This window comes from Cynara cardunculus, unplaced genomic scaffold, assembly GCF_001531365.2.
Source record: "Cynara cardunculus var. scolymus isolate 2C unplaced genomic scaffold, CcrdV1 Un_Scaffold_3633, whole genome shotgun sequence".
In the NCBI taxonomy this organism is placed as follows: Eukaryota; Viridiplantae; Streptophyta; class Magnoliopsida; order Asterales; family Asteraceae; genus Cynara; species Cynara cardunculus.
Window position 1 is genome coordinate 7,806 of NW_020201553.1, and position 19,530 is coordinate 27,335.

General features: G+C 33.6%; 1 long non-coding RNA gene across 1 annotated transcript; it reads right to left on the bottom strand.

Annotated features, from left to right (window-relative positions):
- Window positions 1–12,270: 12,270 nt before the first annotated feature.
- On the bottom strand, window positions 12,271–13,808 carry LOC112503716. Its single transcript, XR_003068063.1, has 2 exons — window positions 13,662–13,808; window positions 12,271–12,539 (listed from the first exon to the last, which is right to left on the bottom strand). It is a non-coding gene; the product is annotated as an uncharacterized LOC112503716 (long non-coding RNA).
- Between the last annotated feature and the right edge of the window lie 5,722 nt (window positions 13,809–19,530).

Genomic DNA, 19,530 nt, shown 5'->3' on the forward strand with positions numbered 1-19,530 from the left:
CTTGTATCGTTCCACTTCTCCACTTGGTTTATATTTTATCTTATAAACCCACTTCGAATCAATGGCCCGTTTTCCTTCAGGTAAGTTTTCAAGGGTCCACGTACCATTCTCTTCAAGTGCTCGAATTTCTCTCAGCATGGCCTCTTTCCATCTTTCATCCTGTATAGCTTGTCCAAAGTTTATTGGCTCATCATTGGAGTTGATGGCCGCTAAGAAAGCTTTGTGAGATTTAGAAAATTTATTATATGAAACGAAATTAGACAAAGGGTGTACCGTTGAGGATCTTTGAGTTGGTGCGGGATCAACATGGTTTACCGATGGGGGGAGGTTGACATGATAGTCTCCAAGATGAACTGGTTGTGATCGGTTTCTCTTGGGTCTAGACGGTTCAGAAGGTGGGGCTTGAGCTTCATCATTATTCTAGTCTACATGTTCAACAGGTGACACAAGACTTGGTTCTTCATGCTGCAAAGGCTTGTTCACATTTAAATTGTCACCTTCATTTTCATTTTCGGTTCCTTCAGTGCACTGCTTTTGATTTTGGCCTTCATCACAGTAAATATTGTTTGGCCATTCAAAAACATCTAGTTCATCCTTTTCTTGCTCAAGATCATTAAAAGGGAATTTTTCTTCGTGACACTTTATGTCTCTAGAGACAATAATCTTCCCTGTTTCGATGTCCAGAACCTTGTACCCTTTCGTTCCTTGTGGATAGCCTAAAAAAACACCRRGCTTCCCCCTCATTTCGAGCTTGTCTCMTTTCGTATCGGTGTTCCAATAATATGTTAGACAACCAAAAACCCTCATAAGATCGTAGTCGGGTTTTCGATTGTATAAAAGCTCGTAGGGTGTCTTGTTATTGATGACTTTAGAGGGAAGTCGGTTAATGATATAGGCTGCTGTCAACACACACTCTCCCCAAAATCTTTTGGGTAAATTGGCTTCGAACCGTAGCGTTCGAGCAATTTCAAGTAAATGTCGGTGCTTTCGCTCGACAACCCCATTTTGTTGGGGGGTGTGAGGGCAAGTTGTTTCAAGCAATATCCCTTGTTCTTTGTAAAAATGAGCCATGGCATTCGATGTGAATTCACCTCCATTGTCACACCTTATTCATTTGATGTCCTTTCCAAATTGTGTCTTAACCATTTTATGAAAGAATTTTAAACTATCACTTGCTTGGTATTTGTGTTTTAAAAGAAACAACCAGACACTTCTACTATAATCATCAACAATAGTTAGAAAATAACTTGCTCTCGTAGAAGAAGGTGTACRATATCTTCCCCAAATGTCGCAATGTAATAATTCAAAACATTCATTAGTCTTTGAAACACTAATTGGAAAAGGACTTCTAGTATGTTTCCCTTTAGAACAAGAGTCACAAACTTTATTATTAAAAGAAATACTTTGAAGAAAACCAATYGCATTGAGTTTTTCGTTTGAGGCATGACCCAACCTTTTATGCCACGTGTCTCCGGTTGTCATCATGACTCGTCTTTCATTGTTGATMATCCCCATTCGGTATAGACCGCCATTCCGCTTACCCGCACCAATCAAGTCCCTCGTTTTGAGCTTCTCCATGATACAAAGGTTAGGGAAAAAGGTTACGGAGCACTGAAGGTTATTGGTTAATTGTCCAACCGAGAGAAGATTGTAATTAAAACTTGGAACGTAAAGAACGTCTTTTATTCCCAAACCGCCCTTTAGAGTGCATTCGCCCTTCCCTTTTACGGGTATGGCGTCCCCATTGGGAATAATGACAGGTTCTTCGGTTTTATTTACTGTTCTGTTTTCAAGGATTTCAATATCATGAGTAATATGTTCGGTCGCTCCCGAGTCTATTATCCACTCATCGTTTCGATAATACTTACTTGCCATATTGGCCATGTGGGGTGTGTCATTCTTGGGGCCACTGCCATCATCAGAAAAGTGGTCTAGAAGGATTTGATATTGATTATTTGTCAAACCTGGTATAGGACTTAAGTTAGTCACGACACATGATGCCTTCAGCTTGCTATCTTCAYGTTTCCCTTTGTTACCCGGCCACCAATCCGGATATCCAATCTTCTTGAAGCAACCATTCTTGTTGTGTCCATCTTTGTTGCAAAAATCGCAATGCTCAACCGCTTCTCTATGYTTCGGTTCCCTGGAAACATTTTTATSRCGCCGATTTGTGTCATGCCGGTTTGGCGCATAAGCCTTAAGGGCAATGGTTTCAGGTCCCGATCTTCTTTCAGCAGATATTAGCCTTTGACGTTCGTCTTCGGCCACAAGATGGTAGGCACTGCCCAGGTTTGGTGTAGGTTTTAATGCAAGAATTTGAGTTTTAATAACAGAAAACTCACTGTCTAAGCCCATCAGAAACTGATATAGTTTCTCCTTGTCAAGGTGCTCACCCAACTTCTTCCCCATTTCGCAAGTACATCCATCGCAAGTACATCGAGGAGTTGGCTGTACCGTGTGAACCTTGTCCCATAGTCCGCGGAGTCGTGTGTAATAGGAGGAGACAGAAGCATCGTCTTGTTTAACGGTCGTAAGGGCTTGTTTCAATTCGTACGCCCTAGGCTCGCTCTCTTTTCCAAACCTCTCGACGAGGTCGTTCCAGATTTCAAGGCTCGTGTTCCCGTACTTCACACTAGCCCTGATGTCCTTCTCCATAGCGGTGGTCAACCACCCCTTTACCATAGCGTCTACACGCATCCACGCCATGTAATCAGGGGCTGTTTTGTCGGGCTTCTTAAGAGTGCCATCAATGAGTCCGACCTTGTTCTTTGCAAACAGAAAATTAAGCATTTCTTGTGACCAATCAGCATAGTTGTTGTCGGTAAGACTGTCATTGACGTGTAGTTGTTTCGGATAGTCAGACGGGTGGACATAGAGTGGTGAGCTCGTATCCAGAACGCTTTCGTTTTTCGGGTTGGTTTCATTTTTGCCGTCAGCCATTCTTGATGAAGATGGGGCGGCAGTAGGGTTTCGTATTTTGATTTTAGGCCTGCTCTAATACCATTATAAAATCGATGGTAAGAGCTCTCAAATATTTCGTTGTGTATATTCAAACAAGGGGAAAGGAAGGAAACATAAATACAGAGAATACGAAATCNTCAAATATTTCGTTGTGTATATTCAAACAAGGGGAAAGGAAGGAAACATAAATACAGAGAATACGAAATCTATACAAAGAAGGTTGCTAAAAAAAATCAATATAGAAGGAATGATTAGGAGAGAAAAAGGCAGTAAATATCTCAATTCCAATATATTCAGATTTGAGATACAAAAATTCAAACTAACCTAGTAGAAACAAAGAAGAGAGACTCTAGTAGAGTAGCTCAAAAACAGCCTGTGCACAAAAAATCACTAAACACTTTTGGTCAAAGAACCTCTCAGTTTAGAGGTGTCACCATGTAATTAATTCACTTTTTATTTTATTTTTTATATTTCTTACCAAGACATTCTCAAGATATAGAAAATAAACAACATTAAAGTTACCGACATTTTTTGAATTATAAAACAAAGCATATCAAGATCCAAAAACAACTTATATGAAACTTTACAAAATACTCCTGCAGCTTTGCTTGGTGATTTTTGAAAGATCGACCCATTTGGAGGTCAATCACATCAACCACAATCTTCGAAGACAAGTCGACATCAAAATTTATCTATAAAATAAATAAAAGAATGACACAAAATTTGTTAGGGATAAGAACAGGAATGACACAATATTATAAATATAACTTGTGGTTATCTTACCAAAATTCTCTCACGAAGACTAGTATTAATAGATTTAGGGACCTTCCTCCAATCCATGTAATTGAAAGGACACATCTTACGACATATTACGCCGCATTCGTTGTTGAACTTCTCGGAGTTTGTCCCAACAACTTGCCTAAACTCCTCGCAAAAGTCTACAGTCAACCTAACTCCTCCCATTTGCTTTCTAATTTTTTATGATCTCTCCTTTAGTAGGACCACGTTTGTTAATTTTCATGGACGACGTGGTCCTACTAGAGGAGAGATCATAATTTTTTTTGAGCCATAAGCAGTATTTCAAGTGAACTGGTAAAAAAGATCATAAAAAATATTTGCATTATGATTTCTCCACTGACTATGATGTGTTTGCAAAGGCAGTAGCTATAATGCAGTATTTCAAGTGAACTGGTAAAAGAATTTGAGCCATAAGCAGAGTAAAAGAGAGCATCATATAACATTGTGTAATAGATTAAAACATGAGGCAACATTACTTAAGGCATATAGAGATAAGAATAGTTCAAGATCCAGATTTATATCCAAGTCTTAAGTCCATTATAGAGATAGAGAATAGTATTTGTATAGGCCAATTAACAAAAAAAAATCTAAAATTAATCAACCAAATCAACCACAAAAGATCACAATTGTTCAATCAACCCCATCATCTTATCTCCCCGAAAAGAGAGGCATCTTTTTGTAGAGCTAAAAGCTGTGACCCTTCTCGTACCGAAAGGTATCTCCCCCCTCCTCTTTTTGTCTTCTTCTGAAGCTTCTATCTTCACTTTCGTACATTGGTTCGACATCTTCACTCTCATTGTCCTCGTCATCATCGTTCATAAACTCATCTTCTTCACAATTCGTTGGTTCAACATCACTTCTAACTAACATTATATCATCAATGTCATTTTCTGATGCGACGAACATTGATGATAATGTATTTGATTCACTAATAGCATCAACAATCGGAACGTCCCATATGTGACGAGGTGAAATTTTCTGATCAAACCTCCAATTTTTGTCTCTCTTTGTATTTGACAAATAAAATACTTGTTGTGCTTGTGTTGCCAAAATATATGGATCATTAACGTACCACTCAGAACTTATTTTAATACTTGTCAAATCATTCTCACAGTGAATATTTCTCAATCTCTTGTCAGTGTTATACCATTTGCACTGGAAGACGACCACTTTTCTACCTAGTATATATGATAATTCCATAACCTTTAACAAAACTCCATAGAAATCTACTTCCTCGCCATCATGGTTGCTTGGAACAGAAATTCCACAATTTTGAGTGTGAAGTTTAACATCTCTACAATGTGAATGGAAACATACACCATTTACGATACAACTTGTCCAACTAGTATATCGATCAAATGGGCCAAGAGCCAATGAATACATATCATCTGTTGCCTCAGTTGAACCCTCATGACGTAGTTCCTCCATCTATAAAAAATGCTTTAGTTAATCATAGTATTAAAACAATGTGTAACATGTTCTTAACAAATGGTCCATCTTTACCTTCATTTTGAACCATGCAGGAAAAGTCCTTGATTGTAGTTGCTCTAAATCACTGCTAAATTTTTGTTTTAGTATGTCCATATGCTCATTACAAATATAAAAAGTACACTATAGTTGTTTGGTTTAGATAATATAATCAATCATTATAAGGAAAAGGAAAACATACTCTAGATACGATTTGATATCTTCATGACAATTGTTGAGAATGTACCATTTCAAAGTATTAGACCAAGTGTTAAGGAACTTCAATTGTGAAGTCCCAAAACAACGTAATCTTGCCGTGAACAAAGCAAAGTTTGACGATTCATTGCATATAACATCATCAATGTTCCTCTCAGGTCTTGTGAATTTTGTTTCCAAACCTTTTATGTACAAGGATAAAAAAGTTAATGCTTCATCAACAACATAAGCTTCTGCAATTGAACCTTCAGGAAAAGCTGCATTTCTAACATAATGCTTGTAAGTGCCTAAACATCATTCAGCACTATACATCCATCGACTAGCAACAGGTCCACCAAAAAGTGCTTGATCTGGTAGATGAATACAAAGATGGACCATTATTGTGAAGAAGAAAGGAGGGAATATCTTCTCTAACTTGCATAAAATCACAACAATCCCCTTCTTTAACCCTTGAATATATGCCACTAAAAGGGTACGAGAACAAAGTCTTCTAAAAGAGTTGGACAATTCAATTATAGCAACACGAGCATCCTTGCATAACAAACCTACAATTCCAATTGGCAAGAGATTTTGAAGCAAGATGTGAAAATCATGTGTTTTTAAGTTTGTCAACTTCCGATCAGATGTCACACAACGTGAAATATTCGAAGCATATCCATCTGGCAATCGAACTAATTTTAAAAAATCAAGAAAACATATTTTCTATTCTTTAGTGAACGTATAGCTTGCATGAGGTTTCTTTAGAACACCATAACTTGACTTTTGTAGCCATAAATCTTTTTGGATGCCTAAATCCTCCAAATCCATCCTTGCTTTGATTGTATCTTTAGATTTTTTTCGGTCCCTAATAAGGTATAAATGATATTATCACACACATTTTTTTCAATGTGCATGACATCCAAGTTGTGTCGCAGTTTTAACTTTGACCAATATTCTAATTCGAAGAAAATACTACGAGTTGACCAATTACGCAAAGGATGCAACTCATGAAATTTCCTTTTCATACTAGAATTGTTTGGTGCTTTCCCAAGAGTCAATTAAGGTAACTGGTCTAGTAACTGAATGATTTCATCACCAGATTTCGGCCTACTTGGTTCATTAAATTCAACGAAACCATCAAATTCTTTACTTCTTCGCCACCGATGACTAGAAGGTAGCCACTTTCTTGATCCCATATAACATGTTTTGCTTATGATACTACGAAAATGCGTGTTTTCTAAACATTCGGAGCATGCCAAGTGTCCTTTTGTGGAGTAACCAGACAAGTAAGCATATGCAGGAAAGTCTGATGTTGTCCACAATACAACAACTTTAAGATTGAACATACCTCCACTAGTGGCATCATATGTTATTACTCCAATCCACAAAGTCTTTAACTCGTCAATTAATGGCCGCATGAAAATGTCAAAATTTTTACCTGGGGATTTTGGACCTGGAATCAGCAAAAACATCATATAACTGGTTTGATGCATCGTCTTCCAAGGAGGAAGATTCAATGCTTTTACCATTACAGGCCAAGTGCTATATGATGCACTCATATTCCCAAAGAGGTTGAAGCCATCTGATGTCAAACCCAGCCTTACATTCCTTGAATCTGTCGCAAAAGCAGGATAAGTCAAGTCAAAGTCTTTCCAAGCCTCACCATCAGTTGGATGACGTAACACACCTTCTTCTGGATTTTGTTTCTCGGCATGCCATCTCATATCTTCAGAATTATGACGTGAACTATAAAGCCGTTGAAGTCTAGGTGTTAATGGAAAATTTCTCATCCTCTTAAAAGGAACCTTGTTCCTCTTGTATCGAGGATGATTACATACAAGACATGCAAGTAGGTTAGCATGTTCTCCATAAAACAGAGCACAATCATGATTACAAACATGAATATTATGATATCCCAACCCAATATCTATCAAGATTCTCTTCATCTTATAGTATGATGTAGGAAGATTGTGGTCGGATGGGAGAATTCTTTGTTCAAACTGTAACAACATGTTTACTGATTTATCAGACCACTTGTTCAAGACTTTGATGTGCATCAACTTCACTACATATTGTAGTAATGTCAGATTCCCTGATCCTGGATACAGTTCCTTGTTAAGTTGCTCAATCAACTTGTCAAAACGACCACGGTTAACATCAGACTTATCCTCGACGTCATTTTCAGTTGAATGGTCAACATTAAAAAACATGCATCCTTTTTCATCCATAATAACGTCCCTCAAAGTATGGTCATCTTCGTCGTTATTCGACGAATCTTCAAAGTGGTCTTGTTCTTCTTCGTCACTAAGAGATTCACCATGATGGATCCACCTTTGGTATGTTGCAAGCATACCATACCGTAGGATATGAGCTCGAATCATGGGGAGTCGTTGTAGCCATGTGTTTTCACATCTATTACAAGGACATAACGCCCTTCCATCTAAACCAAGTGATGTCTAGTAGTAGCTAGAAAATTGTTCAACCTAAGTGTGTACTCTTGACTTATGCGATTTCTATTTACTATCCAAGCTCGATCATTAGAATCCATTGACTTTGAAGGAGAAATTAGGTTGTTCTGAAAAGATTACATAGAAGTGTTAGATGTAACATTTTTTAAAATTTAAGAAAAGCTTCTAGCTTTATGTTGGGTATCAAGCTTAGAATTGAGGTGGAATTGGGTAGTTGTGAGAATATGTGGTTAATCACGAAAGATATTAGCTTTATGTTTGTTCATAGAAGAGACTAAAGAATGGGGACTTCACTTCAATAGTTTATAATGTAATATAAAATGCAAGCAAATATTGATTTCTGTTGATCGACAACATAATTATAAATAAATTCATACAAGAAATAATATCTCCTGAATCTCGATATATGATGGAGAAAATAAGAGAAGTTCAAACTACAACATTAACAGATTGAGATATATGATATAATTATAATATGAGGAGAGATAATTAGCTATTAGTAGAAATCTAGAAGTGAAACTTTGACCCTGGTAACTTGAAGTGAAACATGGCATTTAACCTTCCAAACAACAACCTGATGATGGCACCACTTCATGGGAGCTCATCATATGGATCTCAGTATGGACATTTGGGTACGATTTTTCAAGGGAACTGTTAAAGCTGCACAACTTTCATATCTCGGAGAATGGGATATCTGGCTATGTAACTAGGAGAATTTATCAAAGTATGTAGGATAAAAGCGTGATCCACCAAAGTTGTAGTTCTTTGATTACTTATTGCTCTAGTTCCTAGCATCTGTTCATTATTTATCTATTGATGAGAAAATTAATTTGTTAAGCAAAATTGTGGTATGTCATGATTGAAATTAACGTCTAAAGTTATGACAGATTTTGGTCTCAACTTCTATAGTTGATTCTTGTAAAATCCATTTTTTTTAAATGTATAAATAATATTATATGAGCCTTTAAATATTTTTTTTAAATTCATTTGAAGTGTTAAAATATTTATGTAATAAATTAAAGAAAATAATCGTAGAAATCTTAAATAAATAAATAATAAAAAGAAAGACAAAAAAAGAAAAGAAAATAAAATTGCTTTCTTTTATTATTGGACCAAAAATATAATATATCACGTCAAGAGAGGTATAGTTGTAAATGTCAGAAACTTGAGGGGGCCGAATGTCATCTTTTTCAAAGATGAGGGACCTGTTTTGCCAACAGTACATATCTATTTAAAGAAAACGACCCCTCAGCCAAAAACTCGCGATTTGGTCCGATTTCGTCAACTAAAAAGCCAAAACTTTTGCATATAAATATAGAGCACCGGCTTAGGATCATTTTTGTTCAAATAGCTAGAAAAATCGTTGAGTTTTGACATAGAAATTTGAGCTTGAAGTTTGGAATCAAAAATCTCGGTTTTTCACCGATTTTGGATGAGATTCTTAACCAAATCTCTTGATTTTTATGTCTATAGCTTCGTTTTCAAGTACTCTATCAAATCCTAATAGCCTCATGTCTCATATTTGTGTTTACGTGGTTCGATTTTTATGTTTTGAAATTGTTGAAATTTTAGTTTTAAAAACAAACTTTAAATAAATAAATGAAACTCATTTCTTGATGAAAATTCGTGTACTTTATGTCAAAGTGTTGGTAAAAAATTACCAAGAGTTTGGTGCAAAAAGAAAGAAGAAAAAAGGTCAAGAAACGAGTCATTTTCAAGCTCAAAAAGCTAAAAAACGTGCAGCCATGGCTACTGTTTTGGCCTGGGTCACGGACCGGGTCGACCAGACCAAGACCCACGTATGTTTACCTTTTAAAAAAATGGGATAAGGGCACATGCTGAGGGCAGGTTTCAATCCCACAACCTCAACCAAGAAGCATCAAGCGTTAACCAGTAGGCTAGATATTGGTTTTGTTATTTATTATGCACTGATATTATTAATATACACTAAGCATTAAAGTTTTAGAAATTAGCATTTCATCCCCTGAATTTCCAAAAACAATTTTCTGCATAATAAGTTTATGAGACTTTTATCAAGTTTATTTGGGGTTTGTAAAACGTAAACTTTGACCAAGTTTCGATTGTTTATCTCATTTAGTTACCAAAATGACCCTATAAGTGAGAAATCGGTATTTTAGCAATAGTTTGCGTATTTGCTTCCAAAATTTACCGAAATAACCATATATCTTGGGGATTGGTCTATGAGCTTCATTTTTATATTATTATTTTTATAAAATTACCAAAACGACCGTATATTTGGAAATCAGTATTTTAGCAATACTTTACGTATTTGCTTTATAAATTACTGAAATGACCCAATGTCTTGGGAATTAGTATCTAAGTGTTATTTTAAATTTAATCCTTATGAAATTACCAAAATGACCCTACAATATGGAAATCGGTATTTTAGCGATACTTTACGTATCTGCTTTATAAAATTACCGAAATGACCCTATGTTTTGGGATTGGTATCTAAGTTCTATTTTGAATAAAATTCTTATGAAATTACCAAAATGACCCTACAATATGGAAATCGGTATTTTAGCGATACTTTACGTATTTGCCTTGTAAATTACTGAAATGACCTTAAGTATTGGGAATTGGTATCTAAGCTTTATTTTGATTGTTATCCTTATGAAATTACCAAAATAACCTCACAATTAGGAAATCAATATTTTAACAATACTTTGAGTATTGCTTAATAAAATTATCAAAATGCCCCTATGCTTTGGGATTGGACTTTTAAGCACAGCTTTAATATTCGACTTATGAAATATAACAAGAATGTTCTAAATTAGGGAATTGGTTAAAGTTATACCTTTGGTATTCGGCTTCTTAAAATTACCGAAATACCCCTAGACTTGAAAAATTGGTATTCTAAACATTATTTCGAATATTAATCATGTTGAACTTTAAAGTTATGGCTTGACCATTATTTATATGGGTGTGACATGTTGTCACCGTTATTCACTTACAAATTTTAAAAGAGACGTTTTGACCACAAAACATTATTTACTTTGCAAACTATTTAGTTTAGTTATTTTGGTAAAATACTTATTGTTCAAGAAAATGTGAAGTGTATTGCATATTTTTATAAAATGAACGAGCAACAATCAATATTATAACGACGTCATCTTATTAATAATATTTCTAGAAAATATTTGAACGAACTTGAGATATGATGGTATCGAATGTTGATCAATAAAAATTGACTAGTCGTGTTAAGATTGTTGGAGAATAACGATCAATTTAGTTTCGATTACCCAAGGTGCTTAGGAATGATATGAATTATCATGCAGGTTGCGGTTTTTGATAGAACGACCTATCGAACGTTAATGATTCAAGGTGAGTACATTATGCGATTTTTATGGGATATATATATGATTATTACAAAGTATTTTATCCATGATATTTGCATGATGTGGTTATATGCTTATGATGATAACTTGAATGTATTAATGCACATGATATTTAAGTATATGTATGATATGATAGATGATGTTGATGAGAAAAATTATGATGACTTGATATTATCAATATGATATTCAAGTATGTGTATAATGTGAAAAATGACGATGATGCATATGTGATTTATATTGTCACTTGCATGAGATGTATGTTGCATGTCACAATGAGATTTGCATTAATGAGTGAGTATTGCAAATAAATGATATGCAACTAGTATGATTCAACAAGATTCGTCCACCGTCGCTTGCAATTCCGAGGTCTTGAAGTCCTCGTCCATAGAATACGCCACATACACAAAGAAAAGTGACGAGCTGAGGCCTCATTTGCAAGATAATAACTAAAATACACTAAAACATTGTTTATATGTGCATGTGATCATGAAACCTTATTGTATTCACTAAGCTTTTAGCTTATACTATACATGTATATATCTCAGGTGTCATTTGTCAGTAGACGAGTCAAATGAAGAAAGAAGGGACTATGTTTTAAATCATGCTTGATTAGATATTTTAATTAGCATTGATTACTTTAAAGTATTTTACGCTTCCGCAATTATGTAACGAATTATGTTTAACATATTATGTATGTTTGAATTTTTAAGTTCGTATTTTGTTCATGGCATAAGTTATTAAGAATGACGTCACGACACTCGAACGAAAGAAAAAAAAATCAGGGCATGAAAATTTTTTCTCTCGATGACCAGCCAAAGAAGAAATGAACTAATGGAATGCAAATTGCATTTACACAAGAATTGCTGAATGCATCACAAGACATCTGAACAAATATTATATTGTCTTAACATAGTGATTAGAGATGACTGAAATCAAGGTTCAACCAATGCTCTTTGTTGAGCCTATTCACAACTATGGCATGTTACACAGAATCTGTAAGCAGTGTATAAGATAGAAAGTATAGTTTAACAGAGTATATATTCCCAAAAGCAATTCCCAAGCAAAGAATATTCTTCCTTGTAAAGTAAAATGTGGCACTAACATCTAAATAACAAGTAATTAGGCTACCTAATAATGATAAATTAGTAATACCTAACTAGACATAAGACCCTAAAACCCATCACATATTGACACCCATAACCTAATCGTATCCAATCTTTTATCATCTCCATTGGTCACATCACCAAGCTGTTTAAACACTCATTTAGACCCCCACCTCATGCATGCTTCACTGTGTAGCACAAAACCAGGTAGATATTATGATCCATGAAAAACTTAACACGCCTTTGGGATGGCACAATGAGAATATGCACCACAAGAAATTCTTGGAAACTGAACTTTGTAACACACAGCTAAATGGCATGCATAAATAAAAGATCACTATCATTTGACGATTACAAACTGGAAATGGTGAAAGAAATTCAGAAAAATAAAACTCCATTTCAACATAAGCTGAAACTAGCAGCAAGAAAAGGATCTGATGTAGCCATTGCATAAATTAATGGCCAGCCAATCAAAGACTTCCCTAAGCGACCAGATTGTAATCAATCAAAATCCATAGAATCCATTTCTCTACATAAACGATGTTTGATGACTCCTAAAATGGAAGAGAAGGCAACGCTATTGAGATGCAAGAATATTAACTACGTCTGTCTCATAAAACAATATCAGCTATCCAACTTTTGGTCCTTGTGAGATAAACATTATAAAGATATTTGATGTCAGTTCAATTAGAGATGAACACAAGTATTCAGTTACTTATTATATTTTACAAACAGTAAATAGTTTACCAATTGATACATATCAATATTCTGCACACGGACCAGAAGAAACATATTTTTCAAAGATTCAAAGACACAGGTTAATATCAATTGAAAACTACTTGCACACAATAATGGTCAGTGAAGTTGGGTTGGGAGAAAGCCTATGCAAGTAATTATTTTAACTAACTCCCTCCAGAAAACCGGAAAAGAAATCAAGTAATCCGCATTAGAGTCGTAATGCAAAGAAATAGAGTATCTGGTGACCATCAACGTGGTTTTACAAACAAATTTCAAAAAAATTGGAAATCCTGGCTGAACACAATGACAGAGACAACATTAGGGAAGGAGAATTCAACGTAGTGACTTCTATTGACATTCTAACAGGCGTAAGTGAGATTTCTTATGCAAATATGTATAGAAAATGATGAATCTGTTGAAAAAATCAGGTTTGAAATATGTACATTGAACTAAACAAATTGACATTCTGCTAATGATGAATCTGTTGAAACAAATAGGAATTTCAAGTACCTGTTCGAGCAATCGATATACTTTTGAAGAATCACTAAATAGAAATCAATGAGATTGCGTACCTGTTGTTCGAGCAATCAATTCAGAGAAGAGAAAAGAAGATCAATAAGATTCGATGATAGACGAGCGATGGTGATGATCACAATTGAAGAAAACGCAGGTGATTAAACATTATTGGGGCTTCTGGTGATTGAGCGACCGATTTAGGGCTTCTGATGATTGAGCGACGAGAAGAAAACGCAGGTGATTAATTTTGAATTTTTATTTAATATAAATCTATATAGATCATATATTATTTATTTATTTTTGATTTATTTTTAATATAAATCTTTTAGATAAATATTTAAAGGATTACTAAATACCTTTATTTAATTTTAATTTTTTTTAAAACTTTTTCTTAATCTTTAGAGAAGTTTAAAAAAGTGTTCCTAAAAATTGATGCAACTCTTTAGAGACATTTTTTTTTATAAAAAACTTATCTAAAACTCTTAGCAACATTTCTAACAACGTATAGTTAGCCTATAAATTCTTCTTTAAATGTCGTCCAACCTTTAGTTACATTTCTCATTTTTGTCATTTAAATCATTCTCTATAATGTAGCTTTAGATACACTTCTAAAAACTTCTCTGAATATTTCTTCTCTAAAACTCCTTCCTCTTGTAGTGTATGAAATGTACATAATTGCTTCTTTTATTTACAAAAAAAAAATTATATTATAAATATAATTAACTTAAATTACATCAAAATGAAATCAATTTTGAATCAATTCCTATTTTAGGCAATTAACTTTCAAATTCATATATAATTTTGGGCTTAGGAACAAACTTTGTGTAACACCTCATTTTGAGACTCGAAACTGAGACCTAAATGATGTGCTACTCCTACAAGAGATAGGTCCCGATCAATGCTTAAAGAAAAGATAGTGTTCTGTTAGGGAGAGAACTAAACCACAAGTTTTTTTAATTAGAATCAACTTGCTTTTATTAATGCATTCATAAGGAAATTTTTAGAAGAAGGAAACAACAATTCCTAAAAAAAGAGGCCATATTTGTATTAGATAGGCACTAACAGCTAGTGGCAGAAAAATAGCCATAACTTCTATATTTGACTAGTTGCTAAAGCTATACGGTTACTGGCTTATCATTACCCTCCTATTAGGGAAGAACTTTTTCCTTAAGGTTCCTCAGCTTTTTCCTCATCAGTCACCTGGTCAGTACCCCTGCGAGTCTTGTCCATTTCGAGTACCATAAGTTGTGATCCTTGGCATTTATCACCAGGGATGAATGTGTCATTGCAATTGAAACAAAGGCCCAAAGCTCGTCGTTATTGCATCTCATCCCACGTGACCCTCTTTATGAGATAAGCCGATTTGGGTTGCATTGGCAATGGAGCAACAAGAGTCAAACAAGTAGATGGTGTAGAGACTTGTTGTTGACGTGCAAGTTGTTTATCTTGCACTTGGGACAAACCAATGGTGTCTCTTAAGGGATTTTGGTCTAAACAAGCGGATGGGATCTGTTATTTATGGTTTAAGGCCTCCATAGATGTCCCAATAAGAGTCTTTTTAGTCTAACTCCTGACTTTATTTCCTAGTATTTCAAATTCTTTCTGGTAGTTACGCAATGAGCCTTCCTGTCTGATTTTGGCTAGAGCTTCATCGAAGTTTTCCCCTTCTGTAGGGCCAAATTGTGCCTACAATTCCTCTTGAAAGGTTTCCCAAGTGACTTCGATGGCATCCTCTTTGTAAGCTTCTTTCAGCCACTGCCACTAGTGTTAGCCTCACCCTCCAGGTGATAAGAAGCTAGATGTACCTTACGATCCTCTTGAACTTGTTGAAACTCGAAGAACTGTTTGGCCTTCGTAATCCACTTTGTAGGATCGTCTCCTGAAAAGCAGTGGAAATCCAACTTCTTTGTTTTGGCTAAGAACAAGGCTTTTCGATCTCGTCATTGTTCCACTTTGGTGGTGGTTTGTTGACCCGCAGCAAATCAGGAAGCTTGCTTACTATAGCTTCCAACTGCTAGAGCTTTTCAACTATACCCATCTCCATGTGTTGCACTGCATCCTGAAGGCTTCTCAAACCCAGTTCCATATTCTCAATTATCTCCTTGTTGGTTGGGATGAGGAAGACAAGTTCTGATACCAATTAATAAGTCCCAGTTAAAGCTTAAACAAAAGATATTATTCTACTTAGGGCGAGAACTAAACCACATGTTTTTTTAATTAGAATCAACTTGCTTTCATTAATGCATTCATAAGGAAATATATAGAAGAAGGGAAATAATAGTTCCTAAAAAAGGTCATATCTCTATTAGATAGGCACTAACAGCTAGTGGCATAAAAATAGCCATAACTCCTATATTTGACCAGTTCCTAAAGCTATATGGTTACTGGCTTATCAAGAGATGAAACCAACATTTCAACATCACGTAAACAAACAAAAATAAAAATTAAATACCCATGTTACAACGATTTTGTAGTTGACAAACTATACAACTCCATGACCACTGTCAAGAGCTCTAATCTTGTCATGTATTTTGTTCCGTGATACAAATACAGTTTTAAGCAAATATATTTATTGGATGATTACAAAATTTCAATATAGATATTTCGCGTACTTACTTAGTGGTACATTTGATGCAACACATGAATGCGATGTATGACCAACCAACAACTAACACATATAGCTTGTCGATACATAACTTTGAATCTCTTCGTCAACTGTATGGGATGTAATACGATCCCTAATCAAAGGTTTCATAAATCCACCTACTCTTTTATCAATATTCTTTCAAGAATAACATACATGCTTATGACTATGTATCTATGAGATTTTTTGCAACATAACCATGTTTTCATGCTTAAGATGGTGATCTGTTTTTCTATTTTGGAAAAACAACAAAATTTATGCCGTGGTTAAGAAAACATATTTTCAAGAATATCACGAGTCACAAGTTTTGTTGCCCAAAATCATGTAACGATATGAGATTCTTTGTAAATAATTACATATTTTACATCACATTTGTAAACAAAACAATTAATCACCTTAAGTTTTTTAATTAGATAAATTTTTTTAACTATTAATGATTTCTTTTAAACTATTATTTCTTAATATAAATTTTTTGTTATAAATACGATCAACTCGTTTTTATCTATATTTTGATACACAATGCAAATTATACCAAATACCATGTATTTTCAATTTCGAGCCAAACATCTCTTTTAGTAATGGTTAGTTGATTCTAAATTTACACCAGTTATGTATATATACCTTAATAATTATATCACTGTTTAGTAAGTATATTTAACATCTGGTTTAACCGTTAGTACACTGATCGATCGTATTGATTAGTAACATTTATTATAAATTGACATCATTGGTTACTTTTTGAGATTCAACATCCACTGAAACTTTAGAAATCCTAAAATGTACTTACAAGAAAGTTTCATTAAATCTTGAAACTTATTGACTAAGCTTTTATTTAATGATGTCCGTATAGTTCCTTATCATAAATGAGCTGTTACACCTGGGAAATAATTTTGGGACCCAATAACTTGACCTACAAATGCCAATGTGGTTTCAGTAATTTTAACGTGTGTGTTAGGTTCTCGTAAGAAATGCCTATTTTTGGGAGAAGTGTAAAAATATAACATTCAAATAAGATAATATAACCTTCAAATGATATATGTGAAAACATATGCAGATTTCCGCATTCAAAAAACTGATGAAAATATTCATTCTAGTTTGTAAGCTTCATCACCGTCACAAAATATAACCTAATCTTTACATAATATAAGGATACTTTTACCACTTCTCACTTAAAATCTTTTCTCTCACGTGATCCCAGGTCTTCTAACGTAATATTAGAGCATTTTCAACTGATTATCTAAAATTAATATTTTGATCAAAATTTTGCTCCAACAGATGCTTCAAAACTTTCTCCAAATGGAGAAAGCATCAAAGGGAATATGAAATTCTTCGAATTTGAAGAACTTCCTGAAAACGATTACAATGAGAGAAAAACAATTTTTTTTATTCATATTCCCACTAACAAAAACATTGATGTTAAATGTTTATGAAAGAGAATTAATATTTTATTATATGTATAAAATATTTTTATAATATAATTAACAGCGTTATCTTTAAAATAGAGAATATATGAGAGATGAATGCATTCTTTTTTGGCGATTTTGAGATCTAATTCTCTATTTTAAAAAAATCTATTAAAGATCCATTTATAAATCTGTTATTCGATGATGTATAAAATAATTGGATATTTAATTTCAATCAACTTTTTTGGTGTTTAACCCTTGTGCCCGTCTTCGCTCTCCCAAATATTTGACGTTTATGTATTACAAATATTTGATGACGTATAAAATAATTGGATATTTAAATTAGTCTCATTATATTCACATGAAAATATTTGACGTTTGTGTATTATTGGTGTACTTTTAATTCGTACGGGTCAACCTAAAGTCATTTATGTCTAAAACAATTATGTAAATACAAGGGTAAAAGTGTAAATTAATATGGTCCATATGATCGACCATGTATTATTGGTGTACTTTTAATTCGTACGGGTCAACCTAAAGTCATTTATGTCTAAAACAATTATGTAAATACAAGGGTAAAAGTGTAAATTAATATGGTCCATATGATCGACCATGTGGAGGTCTATATGTCGTGTTGGCTTTTGTATGGTTCCATTACATCTAAAGTAACAAAGACGGCCTTGACATCAAAGTCAACGATTTCGTTAAGGAAGATATTCAACAAAAGTTGGTCAAAATCAAATCTGTTAGAAAAAATTTAGAGTAAATTACGATTTTAGTCCCTATGGTTTGTTAATAATGTCTATTTTCATTCCTATGATTTATAAATTACAATTTTCATCCCTTTGGTTTGTTAACAATTTTTATTTTCATTTCTATATGGTTTATAAATTATGATTTTCGTTTCTATGTTTTACAATTTATTGCTATTTTCATCATTGGATTAATTTATACATTTGAGTACAAGGGACTAAAACAACATTGTAAACCATATGGACCAAAATAGCTATAAATTATAAATCATAAAAATAAAATAGCAAATATATAACAAATCATGGTGATGAAAAACATAATTTTTAAACTATAGGGATACAATATTGCAATTTTTAACCAACCACATAGACAAAAACATAATTTACTCAAAAAATTATAGTCTATGTTTTTAACAACCACCACAATCACATGAGAGATAAATTTTGGGAAAACAAGAACTACACATTCATAAAATTTAAAAAAAAATGGAGCAATTCTCGTTAGACGATCAATTATATCCTGAAACAAAAATCAAAAAAATATATCAAATAATTATATATATATATATATATATATAGGAGCAATCAAATGCAAACCACTTAATTTGTACAAACGGTGCAAACCTCATTCAACCAATCATAATTTTTCATTTTGTTCATTTTTTTTGGTGATTATAAGAGGTTCATTAATCATTTTTATTGTGAAGGGTATTAATCATGGATATTATCATCTTCATTGTTTTAATTTTAGAGAAATACATAAAACAGTTTCATTAAAATTTCATTAAGTATTATGTGAAACAATTTCATAACCATATTTGAAATAACTTCATCAAAAAAAGTATTATATGAAACAATTTCACAAGATTAAACAATTTCATGAAAATTTTCATAAGATTAAACAATGGAATCGACGGATGAAGGTGGTTTACACGGTTTGTACAAAATGAGTAGTTTGCATTTGATCGCTCATATATATATATATATATATATATATATATGAGTTAGATTGCAAAACGCCTATTTCATGCAAACTATAGAAACCAATTTCAACCAACAGGAAAATTCCATGTTTTATTCTTTATTTTTAATGAATAAGAGTATGAATGTCATTTTACTTTGTAAT